This window comes from Heterocephalus glaber, unplaced genomic scaffold (assembly GCF_053883595.1).
Source record: "Heterocephalus glaber isolate CG9 unplaced genomic scaffold, H.glaber_assembly_v1.0 deba00000331, whole genome shotgun sequence".
Lineage (NCBI taxonomy): Eukaryota > Metazoa > Chordata > Mammalia > Rodentia > Bathyergidae > Heterocephalus > Heterocephalus glaber.
In genome coordinates this window covers 49875972-49888940 of record NW_028258142.1, presented here as the reverse complement: position 1 = coordinate 49888940, position 12969 = coordinate 49875972, and the positions used below count along the sequence as shown (strand labels likewise).

General features: G+C 35.7%; 1 pseudogene; it reads right to left on the bottom strand.

Annotated features, from left to right (window-relative positions):
- Window positions 1–372: 372 nt before the first annotated feature.
- LOC101704826 (cytoskeleton-associated protein 2-like pseudogene) lies at window positions 373–2032 on the bottom strand (annotated as a pseudogene).
- Window positions 2033–12969: the final 10937 nt, after the last annotated feature.

The window sequence follows — 12969 nt, the reverse complement described above, 5'->3', positions numbered from 1 at the left end:
CCAAAAAAAAAAAAAAAAAAAGAAAAAGAAAAAAGAAAACTTATAGATCAATGACCACAGATAAAATTGAAAAGTTATATACAAAGAAGCACAGTCCAGACGATTTTATGGGAAGTTCTTACCAGACCTTCAAAAAAAGGTAAAATATTTATTTGGCAAAGTCAGCATAACACTGAGACTAGGAAAACACAAAACCAAAGAACATATGTGAAAGTATGAAATAAAATAATCGCAACTAGTGGTACTAGGGATTGAACCAAGGGGGTTCTCAAAATTTTGAGATACTAAGTCACTAATTTAGGCCTAGTCTTGGCCTGAATTTACGATCCTCCTGCCTCAGCCTCCCGAGAGTACTGGGATTACACCCATATGCTACAGTGTCTGGCTGGGCCAAAACTCTTGGAGCTTATCTTCCCCTCTTACCTCTTCAATGAGCCGCAGACACCCTGTCAGAGTGCTGTTAATCTTATTAGACAGTTCCAACTGTGCTTTCTTTTCTTCCTCTTCTCCTTCAACGCTCTTCCAGAATGAAATATTCATTTCCTCTATTACTTTTTTTTTGGTTTTAAATCCCATAGGAGGCCATTTATAGATTCTCCCCTTAGATTTCTTTCATTCTTCTAGCTGTTTCCTTCGATCTTCTGCTGTTGTCATTTTAATATTTGGATTAGTTTGGGTAGCATTCGGGACTCCTCTCCCATTTCTGGTTGTGACACTAGCTTGAGTTTTGGGAGCTGTCTTGCTCAGGAAATGCTTCTGTGGAATAGTCTTTTTCAACTTGGGGTCCAAAGTCTGTGCTCTCTGTTGAAAGCTGTTGGTTCTATTTGCTGTTATGCTAGGAGTGCTTAGAATGACTGAGTTAAAGTTGCCAGCTATCAAATTAGGCCTCTGGTTTACGGATTTTGATTTTCGCAGTACACATATCTGGGGCCTAAAAGAAGGTTGCATGGACTTCTGATCTTGCTTGATGTTTGAATGTTTGCTGTTAGGTCCTCCCTGCAGCAAACTGAGGTATGTCTTGGGTTTGGCATGTTTTACTTTCTCTTCAGTAACAGTATATGATTGTACCTTAGTTTCTTTTGGTTGCTCATATTTACCCCTGTCAACCTTTACATCCTTTATGTTCTTGACCACTGGTTTTTTTGATGCTTGAGTTCTACTAAGGGTCTAAATAAAGTGAGAGGGGACTGTCCTTGGGGGTTTTTCTCGTCTTGCAAGGTCTGTTCCTTTAGAGTTGCTGTAACTTTGTCGGTACAGTCCTTATTTGTGTTTTTCTAACAAATTGTTTATTATTAACCCTGTCTTTCAGAACAGCACCATTCACCAAACTTTTGCCCGAGACTTGTTTAGGAGTCAAATTGCTCTTAGTTTGATTATAAGAGTTAGTTTTTGGCTTACTTGTGGTACATAATGCAGGATCTGGCTTCTTCTCAGGTTCTGATAAAGTTTGAGGCACATTCTCTTTGTTCAGCTCTTTAAAAATGCCATACAAAGATTTCTTTTCAACATAGTTATTATCCACAGAGTCTGTACATCTTGCATTTGCTTGGCCTGTGAGCTGCTGCTCTGCAGTTTTTGGTTTCTGTGCAATAGGCAGCCTCATGGATTTTCTTGATAGTTCTCTTTTAGCAGATGATCTAGCTTCATGGTGCTGGTGACTCTCGTTGGAAGGTTTACATTTTGGGTTAGAAGAAAAACCTCTTGAAGTGAGACTTTTGCCCACAAGTTTTGGTGCCTCCAACTTTGGCTTCTGGGATCCTGTTATATTAGCTGGTCTGGACTGGAGTTTAATGCTAATGGGCCTTGTACATTTGACACACAAAACATCGTAGTTGAAAACATCCTTTTGGGGTTTAATGGTAGATTTAGATGGTGGTAGATTTGGACAATTATTCTTGGCTTTTAGATAAGGCTTGGTGTTTTGGTTCTTCAGTTTTCCTTTGGCTGCTAGATACTCCTGCAGCTTTTTCTGACGCTCTTTCGCAGTGGTGGCGAAGGCAACAGTGGCAGCAGAGGGCCCCGAACCCACCATGACTCCTCAGCTACAGTTTTCAGAAATGATATCTTTTAAAAATTGATATTTCAAGAGGAGTTTTGCAATTCTATGCTAAAACTAAGTGATAAATTAGTAATAGATGCAAAAATACCAACACAAACAAGTAACAATGATAAAAACAGGAAAAAAATTGTAGAAAAATATGCAATCACTCTATTTTATATGGCTCAATTTTTAACAATATTTACATAGTTAAAATAATGTAATAGCTGAACATTGATCTAATTAATCTATATCACTATAATGGGAGGAGGGGAAGAGTGAAATATGTGTATATGCAGGTAATATCCTAAGGGAAAATCTCATCAGTTTTAATAAGGGGAAATCTCTAGTAATGTCAAGATTTGAAAAAAATAAGAGCTAATGTAAGCATACAATTAAAAGGATAAAAAAATATTCTCTGGAGAATGGAGAGACGTGAATAAGAAATTACTGAGTCTGTTACAATCCTTACAGTAAAATTTGAATTTTTGAATTCTGTGCATTTATTACTTTGTTAAAAATCAAACTTTTAAATCAAGCAAAATAAATCAAATAATAATATAATTGTTTATAAAGAATAATTTACAAAGGTAGACATAGCTAAATGATGTTGACCTTTCTTATCTTCATTTCCCTTGTAAGAAAAAGAGGGGCACAAGGCAGTAATAAATTATTTCATTTTTAAAATTACGAAAAGTGCAGGCTGGGGATTTAGCTCAGTGGTTCCAGCGCCTGCCTCTCAAGCACAAGATCCTGAGTTCAATCTCCGGTACCAAAAAAAGAAAAAAAATTACAAAATGTGCAATTCTAATATATCTTGCCATACTCTTAAGTGAAATAAATAGGACCACACATGTGTAAATACCAAATAATTGCTCTGGTGTGAAATACTAAAAGTGTAAATGAGGTTCAAATGATATAATTTATAATGTGAAATAGGAAGAAAAGGTCTAAAGGAGTTGGGGAAGTGGGAAGGGTAGGGGAAAGGAAAGAAGGGAAAAGAAAAAATATTAGAAAAAGAAAAAAATGTAAACAAAGTCTCTGTAAATAGGGAAGGGTGGAAAGGGTGAAGGGAGAACAGGTAAATGGGGAAAAAATAAGAACTAATATACATCATGTAAAGGTACAATATCCCAATGATCAATAACTGTACTTTATACCTAAAATGTATCAATAAACTTAATCAAATATCTTGCCAAATAGTTGTTATTTAATATCATATGTTTGCGATTTTATTTTTTAAATAATAATGTAGTGTCTCTTCACTTAATAGCCTCTTTATTTATCAATATAGTCTACATATTCAGATTATATCAAACCACAAATGGTTGCTGAGATACGTAGTCACCTCTCCCTTAAGGGGACCTGTGTCCTTGTTCCCTGACTGCCTGTGCTAAAATTACTGCATTTATTTTTGGAACTAAAATAGTTTCAAGAAGGACTAGAGAGTGATACAAGTACCCCAGGCAGGAAGGTAATTTAGAGCTTCTTCAAACTGCTGCTCTTTTAAGGATTGGCTTAACAACTGTGTAGTAAAGTATGGCCAAGAAATTACTAGACTTTGTGTCCTATTGTTCCCCTCCCCCACCAGAAACATTTCATTTAGTTTTTAAAGTTCTATTTAAGAGTCTTATCTATTAGAGATAAAAAAGAGAACTATTTTGTACTTCAACAGTGGTGTAAAGAGCTACCTATGAATATGCAAACTGGGATCACTTCAGATTTATTTCAATATTTCATTCTTATAAACTCCCTGGATGGTCTACTTGATATAGGGCTCTGGTCTCAAATATCACTACATGCCATATCTAGCAGGGGCAGAAAACATTAGAATGGTTCTTCTGTCTTACTATAGCTTCATTTTTCCATCTACACAGTTCGCAAGGCCTTTCGGATGTTTCATTGCCATTCTTGCTTTCCTAGAGTGATGACATGCAACATACTAATAGGATCACAGACTATTTCCTCCACTAAGTGGAAAAAGAGAAACCAGGCATTTCCAAACTAATCACCAATACCTTCAAAGCCATCACCATCACCCTCTTACCATCAAATGAGGTCAAGAGGAGATGGGAAGCACTACTCACCCCACTCACAAAGTAGATTATATGTTCACTGATTTAAGTCAAAGAAAAGCACTGCAGGATGAGCCTGTGAGAGCCATGGAAAGGTTTACTAGGCAGAAAGAAGTATGCACCCAGAGAGAAGTGTGGTTATTCACAGGATAGAATGTCTTATGGTCTGGTGTTAGGGGATTTTATGTGATCTTGGAAAGGTCTTTGAGATGCATGATCTAGGATGTGTGTTTCTACTGTCTGTCAGTCTACCTATTTGGTGGGCTAGGTTACCATGAAAACCACGTGCATGTGTTTGAAGTTTAGAGACACAGTGCTCACTTAATAGTGCTCCTTCCTTGAGGATAGAGATCTGTGGGAGGGAGAGCATTTTACAGGTGAAAAGCATGGGCCTCAATTTAAGGCTTATTGCATCCTTACAATCCTTGGAAAAAATTTTTGAAATTTTCTGGAAGGATCAAAGCATTGTATCCTTGGGTAACTTTTGTGTCCTTATACAGTTTTTATTTCCTTGTCTGATTTTTACCTATCTTTATATTTTCTATACGACCTCATTTTCAAGAGACACATTTGGTCTTGTCTAAAAGTTATGAGATTCTTGGGGGAGACAAAATCAGAAAGCAGAGGAAGACTGGTAACAGCTGGAGGAGGAGAAGAAAGGCTTAGTAAAGGTAGAGTAAACCAATCTACACAGAAAGAACAGGAGATGGGTGTGGGGTGGGGGAAGAGACTGGGGGCACTAGAGAAAGAGTTTTGTGAGGTTGTTTGGTGATGAAGATGATCAGCAGCTGGTGAATATGCCAGAAAATAGGGAAGGAGAAAGGACAGAGGACATATGAATTCTGTCTTCTCTACTTTCATCTAGGAGATATGAGGGGAGAAAGGAGTTTCTGTTCAATTATTTTTAACCTTTATAAATTATGCTTCTCTAAAGTCTAATCTGCTCCAGAATTGAGCACCATGGGTCACACCAAATAGTCACCATGTCACCATGGGAACAGATCTGTTCTTACCAAGCTTTGTTTCTTATTCCAACCCCTCCCCTCCAAAAAAATTTACCCTTAGAGACAAGAGTAGATTGGAAAAGGTCAACTTTTAAGCTCTTGTCACACTTTGTCAACAGAACACTTAGCTCCTTTGCTTATATCAAAGGTCTTATGTGTTTTCTAAATTATTCTACTTTTGATTCATACATCACCAAAAGGAATATCAAGCACACCAAGGCTAACCAGAAGTAGATTGAAAAAAAAATCCTCCAGAAATTCTCTAGCTCATTCTTAATTACTGTCTCAGTTACTTTTCTCATTGCTGAAACAAAATACTCAACACCCAAAGTTAAAAGAGGAAAGGTTTAGTTTGGATCACAGTTTGTAGAGTTTTCAGTCCATAGTTGGCTCCAAGGTAGGGTGTCATTGCAGAGGGGAAACAGTCCATAGCAAAGCAGGCAGGAAGCACCAAGCAGTATCAGCAGCCACAAGCCTGCCTTTCCCTTTTATCTTATCCAGGCTATTAACCTTTTGGAGGGTGCCACTCCCACTCAGGGTTGGACCTCTATCTTCAGTAAAGCCTTTCAGCCACATCCAGAACTATGCTAATTCCAATCAGAGATTAATTTAGTTATCACACACCCTTAATCTCAGTACCAGCCAACTCTGAAAAGCCCCACCCATGAGGGGACATCTATAACAAGCTATACCAGTTGCCCAAAACAAAAATTAAAATTCAAGCCAGAGGCAAAATAATATATACTATATGAGTGATATAAATTATCACACATAGGAAGAGTTGGAGAAATAACTCCTGATAAACAATAATGTGCACATTATCTGTCTATATTCTTGAGAGATACAATTAAATAAGGTTAAAATATCCAAATGGGAGGTGATCATTCAACAGGCTTGAAGGCTGACATTTAATATCAGAGGGACAGGAAGAAATCCATATAACAATAAAAAGTAGACTATAGATTTAGAGAGAAATCTAAATATGAATTCTTTCATGATCACTTACTCTATATATGTAGAATTTTGTAAATTGTCAAGAGATAAAGCAATCAACATAAAAAGCTTAGTAGAAGAGATAAGACTGTTGACTGAGAATAAAATCAATTTATTTGAGAACAAAGAAAATTACATTTATTTGGGGCTAATTAAGATCATGTCCAAGGAAAGCAGATTCAAGAAGTCTTGAAAATGTGCTTTCAAGTTTTACAAAATAGCAGCTGTATTTATAGCTTTAAACCCCCATGGTGGTAGAAAATATATCACTTGTTAAACAGGAACTGTGATAGGTGCTAGCTAAAGTTAGCTTGCCTGGCATGAAAGCAACTGGGTGGAGTTTCACTTTGGGTGGCTTGATGGAAAGGGTCCATTTTACAGAACTTCAGCACAGGTTATGGAACAGTGTTTCAGGAAAATGTGAGTCAGCCTAGTACAAAAGTTACTTCACCCCTGGAGCCGATTTGTCTATAGCCCAGTTCAAAAATTCAACAGCAAACATGTCTGGGATTTGATTAGCAATGGCCTTTCCACTCTTAAAGCATCCTAAATCAATGCTACTGCATTTTAATCTTTTTCTTTGCCAAATATCCATATATGTACTCAAATACATAGAAAATATCATTAGCATCATCATAGACTACAGAAAGTACTAAAGTTATTTCTCATTGAAAGGACAGATAATGTGCCAAAAAATGGACAGAATTTGTGCATTTCTGTGGGAAAAACAAGCAAGGCAATGGAGTTTAAATCAACTTATAGAGTAAACAGTGTGAAAGGCAAACTTTCCTTCTTTTGAGATCAGTAAGATGAGAGAAAGAATAAATAAAATTTTGAAAATTTTGAAAATATGTTAACATGAAGAGAAAAATATTCAGAGTCTTTGTAATATGGTCAGAGATAATTTATTATTAAAGTAGTAGAAAAGATGAGAGTACTAGAAAGGTGAGAGTACTATAAAAGAATCAATAGACTTTGGTAAAATAATGGATGTGTTAACTGCCCCAGATTGCTGTCTAGCCTGCCTCCTCTCTAACCAATTAAAGTCTAAATAGCCTTCAGCAATATATTTGTCTTGTCTCTTGAAGAAACTTCTGTTTTTCTTTTCTCTCTTTTCTGTGATTTCTCTCTTTATATGTTCTTACCTCATACAATCTATGCTGAAAATACAAAATCTATCATATACATGTGTGATACTTCCTTCTAAATATTCTCTGCATAAATCTTATCTATAAAAGACTGCAAACTTCTCCAGGCTCACACTCCAAGTTCAAGTAGCACTTGAAATTACCCCCTTCTACAACTTCCACACAGATTGAACGTTGTAAACACATAAAGAGTAAAGATTCTGTTCCTCTTACTACTCCAGAAGCTATTTTATGTTAGTAGGACTAGAATGAATAAGTATCATTAATAAGTCAATTGTATGTGTGTCTATTATGTAAAGATAACAGAACAAATCGTAGGATTTTATACTTTGCATTTAAGTTGAATCCTCACTTAAGTAATGAAGAGTTCTGCTATTTCATAAGTGTTCAATATGAGATAGAAAATGAGCCAAATCAAATTAGACTGTAGCATCAAAAAGAGGTCAAGTGGTCTACTACATAACAATGCCCTATTCTGTATCAACCATTACATGAGCACAATCACGGAGTCTACAGAGAAGACAAGTAGAAAGTTTTCCTAGTCACTTTCCTATTCCCAGGACACAATACCAGACACTCACAATTTAAAGGAGGAGAGATTTATTTGACTTACAGTTTCCACCTGGCTCAGTCCAAAGTTGGCTGGCTGCAATATAGTAACACCTGGTGGAAGGACATGGTAGAAGGAGGCCATGAAAATTAGTAAGCAAAGAGAGAGAGAAAGAGGAGCAGGGACAAGAATACACTTTGTCAAGTCCCCTCCCCAGTGATCCACCTTCAACCTGGACTTTCTTCCTAAAAGCACACTCAGTTACTGAACTCATCAGTGAACGAACCCACTGATGAGCATAGGGCCCCTGATACAATCAGTTTCCAAACACATGAGACTTTAGGGCAATATTTTAGACTTAAACCATCACAAAAGTTAAATGCAGCCAATACTCATGAAGGCAGAGATTGTTTACCAAGTTCCTCTTATAAATCAATTGACATAGTCATAAGGATCTTTTTTTTTAAGCAATGATAAAGTGTTCTTTACAATTGATGAATCATAAAATTGTGGAAATTGAGGAAATTCAGAAAAATTATAAAATAATTAAAAGTATTCATAAAATGTCTCACCTAGAAATAGCTAGTATTAAAAGTTCGGCATATAATATTGCAGTGTTTCAATCCACACTAAAAAACAATTTCAAGGCAACTGCTGTCGTGCAGGAAAATTAAAGAAGCAGAAGAAAAAGATGAAACCAGGACAAAATTCTTAAAGACATTCTGGAAGATACAACATTTTCTCCCATTAACATGAGTCAATGTAATAGCATGAAAGCAATATGAGCTATAGAAAAGACTCATTAGTAAATATTTATTGAGTTCTTACCCAATTCCAATGATCGAAAATGGTGCTTAAGGTATACCTAGGGACACTATTTTGGAAACAATTGTGGAATTTCAAAATAATGTTACATTGCATGTCAATTTCAGATAGGTTACTTAATGGGAGAGTGAAGCTAGGGAGAGCCATGTGAGAGGTGATGGTGTAGCCTGTATGTGAAACAGTATGACTTTGAAATAAAACAGAGAAAATCCAAGGCATGTTTGAAAATAATTCAGAGATAAATGGTTCAGTACTTAGTAATAAAAGGACAAGGAGACTCACCCATGACTCCCAGGTTTCTCCCTTGAGTGTATGAGAACAAGATAAGTAACAAAGCACATCACACCTACTTGCTAGGCCCTCAGTAGTAGAGGGAACATTCTCCAGTTATCCTTCAGTAAGTTTAAGCATATGGTGACCACACTCAGAGAAGATTCCATGAGACAGCTTAAATTTGTAGAAACTGTCTAATGGATTGATGAAATAGTGTAATGTACAGGACATAGAAACGTTTTTCCTCAATATTGATTTTTTTAAAGACACAATTGAAACTTTATTACTACTAATACATGTTGTTAATTATATGGTTGAACATGCACAAAATACCATGCCCCTTCTCATGGGAGACAAGAAAACATAGTAGAAAATCGCTAATAAATATTCTATTGTATCTTTAGAGTAAACATTTGTTTCAAAAAAAATTACCTATATTATTAATATGAGTATGAGGTGGATTTTTACCCCTCATTGGCATATGGTATATTGCATTGTTAGAGAATTGTGAAATTATCTTTCTCATATATCAGGTTCATACTTGCCTCATATTGCTCAAATTTAAAAAGACTGCCTCTCACAGAATTCATGCTTAAGCAACTTTAATGTAATTTAGTGATTCTGTCAAGAGACTTCAACAATGAAAATATTAGGGCAATCCCAATTAATATGACAGAATGGCAAGAGAACCAGCTGGTTGAACAATATTTTCACCTCTGGATGTTGTCTTCAATTAAAATTTCTATCAAATGAAAGAATTGATTAGTCTCTTCAAGCAAGAAGTCTTGCTTCCTACAAGTAAACAGAATTGTTTTCATTAGAGCTTTCAGTGCCTTTAAGAGCTTGTCATCTTTGACTGGTGAAAGAGTTTATAACATCCCAGCAGCAGCTTTCATTGCATGTACTTGTTCGGCAGTTCCTGGCATGGGGCAAGATCAGGGGTGTGATCTGCAAAGGTCAAAATTAGACCTCTGAAAAACATACTGAAAGGTCAGCTAGTTTCAGTTGAATGTTATGATGTGTGTTTCTATGCTTTGAGATCTAGTTTTGTATACACAGTCTAATTAGTGTTGATGCTAGCTTGGTAATGAAAACGATCCATTTTCTTTCTTAATATCTAATCTTCTCATTTGCGACACCTTTGATTAAAAAGAGCACAGCACACCATCTTGTTGATTGCAGAGAGGATAGTACTCATTATTACATTATTAAGGGAATACACTGGGTGATAAAATGAATTTGGCCAGGAAAAACTCACATTTAAAATAATTATGTTGAAGTGGATTTAATTGTGATAATCACACATTAATTTAAAAACACACATGAGCTTCTAAACCTTGATGTAAAAATGACCTGCGAGATCATGGATAGTCAATTTGTAAAAAGATATAAAAACTAATAAAGATGGATTTGGTGGTTTTCATTGAACATTGCATTTAAATATGATTCAATACATGGGTTGACAATTATTTCTCAGCAGATAAATGCAATTGAGCTCACTGGTAATCATTGAGCTACCTTTGTTTACTTATGTCAAATTTTCCTTTTATTCAGGGTACAGTGGTGGAAGCATTAATTCATGTATTTACGTAGGCATCTAACTAAAATATGAAAGATTTTATGTAGTTTATGTCAAGAATCTTTACAATTTATAATTGTCGGGAGCAATGCTACATAATTTTAGGGAAAAACCATTTTATTAGGCCTAGTTCTCCTGCCTACAGGACAGCTATGGCATTTGGAGACATAATTCCATTTTGGCCCCCGTTCACAACTGAGACCTCAATAATCTGGTGATGCTGCGATGCTCCAGGACAAGATTACACCAGCTGAAGACATCCTTGGAGGAACAAAATCTTAATCTACTCAGTTCCTTATTGTTCTTGGATTGTTACACTTTGTTTATGCTGATGTACTGACTCTCTGCAAGTCGTTTGCTACATTTGTTTTTTCCGATGTGCTGAATAAAAGGTGTAGCAAGCTCGGGGCTTTCGTCTTTGCTGCTCAGAGCAGCACTGATCAGACCCAAAGCTCAGCTTCTCCTCAAAGTTTCATTTTTCTACCTTCCCTGTAATTCGCCTTGCTGCTGTGGCTCGCAGGAGACTAGGACTTACTGCAGAGGTTCTAGTAACGTCCCCTTTCCCTGTTCCCTACATATAATGAACTTCTATTTTAAAGAATATTGTGCTTGTGGCAATTACTATTAAATATAATTCCCAGGATGAGTTTGCACATACCATAAGGTATAATTTACCCTGTAAAATGGGCTTACAAATAGAACCTGTATGTAAATTTGAATGCTCTATCACAAAAAAATGAAAAAATTTTCTATAGCTATTAAACATAGACTTTCATTGCAAATATTACTATCCTTTGATTTTATCCTTCTTTTCACTTTATTTTGATGACTGCCAGTGTTGTGTTTTCCTTTGAAAATGTTTTATCAAAGGGACACCTCTTGGTGTCTGCTCTGCACTTCTTCACATCTAGAACAAATGCACCTCTCAGTTCTGTGATCCATAAAACATCTTCTTCCTTTCTTTTTCTTTTCTTTGTATTATAAAATCAATACACAGCATTAAATAAAATTGATGAACAATTAAATGTAAAGGAATAATCACCAGAGACATAAATACACCTGCTATCAAGTTTTTGTTGTGTTCATGTGGGAACTTTTTCTAATATGTTCATGTTTTTATTTTTAGAAAGTTAAATACAAGATATATTACTCTTATGTCTTACTTTTTTCCCTTTATGCCATGGACATTTTCATGGATAACACCCCAAAAATAATGCACTTTATATCTCAAAATAGTTGGATATTTTCAGAAGAGTTTTAAAGATAGTACAGAGTTCCCATATACTCGACAGTTTCTCCATTTGAACATCTCACATTAGTGTGTTACACTTGTCATGTGGCTACATTGTTGTTAACTAAAGGTAATACTTTATTCAGATTTCTGTAGTTTTTCCTTAGTGTGCTTTTTTCCTGCTCCAGTGTCTCACCCAGAACATCATATTATACTTTGTTGTCATCTCATGGCTGCTTGACTTCTCCAGGAAGACAGTTTCTCTGAATGTCCTTGACAATTTTGAAGACAATAGACAGGTATTTTGCAGCATGTTCCTTCATTGGGATTTAAGTGGTATTTTTCTTATAATTAGACTAGGATTTGGGGAGGAAGACTTCAAAGGTAAAGTGCTACTATTTTTATTTAATAACAAGGGAATCAACATAATAATGTATTAGTCTTGATTTTGACCTAGATGGGTTAATAAGTGTTGTTTTTGCACATGAAGTTAGCTCTTTGTTCCCTTTTTTATCCTCTACCTTTGGAAGAAATTGCATGTGCAGCCCATACTTAGGGTGAGAGGAACTTCCTTGAGAACACAGTATCTCCATAAGTTAATTGAAATAGTTCTCAAGGAAAAGTTGATAGTCTTCTCCATGCATTTATGTAGCTAATAGCTTATTTATGTTGACATGAACTCATAGATATTTATTTTGTACTTTGATTTATAATTTACTATTACTTATTTTGTGGTTCAAATAGTACTTCTAGCTTCGACTCTTAGGGTGTTCTTTCAGTTGGCCCTTGTGCCCCTTTGAAATGCACACATTGATACAGTGATTTTTTGAACAATTTCTCACTTTGCAACAATAATAAATCACTTTTTTATCTGCTACTCTGTATCATCAGTTATCAAATGTGATATTTGTTTCTTCAGATTGCAATGGCTGTGGATTCTGTAGATTTCACACACATCCCACACATCAATCATAACCTACTTTAGGACCTGGAGCAAGCTGGCTCCCAACACTCTCCTACAGTCCCAGCAGATGGCAGAGGATTCCCTCTAGTGATTGTGAACATCCATGACTTCCTGCGTCGTCTACTTTTTAGTTTCAATCACTTATTTACATGAGGGTAATTCTTTGTTCACTCAGAATAAACAGTATAAGTTACACTATGATACTTTTTAAAAAATTTCATTTTATTCATACAATTTAGGTATACAATATAATGCCATTCCTCATTGGAAATGTGCACCTTTACACAAT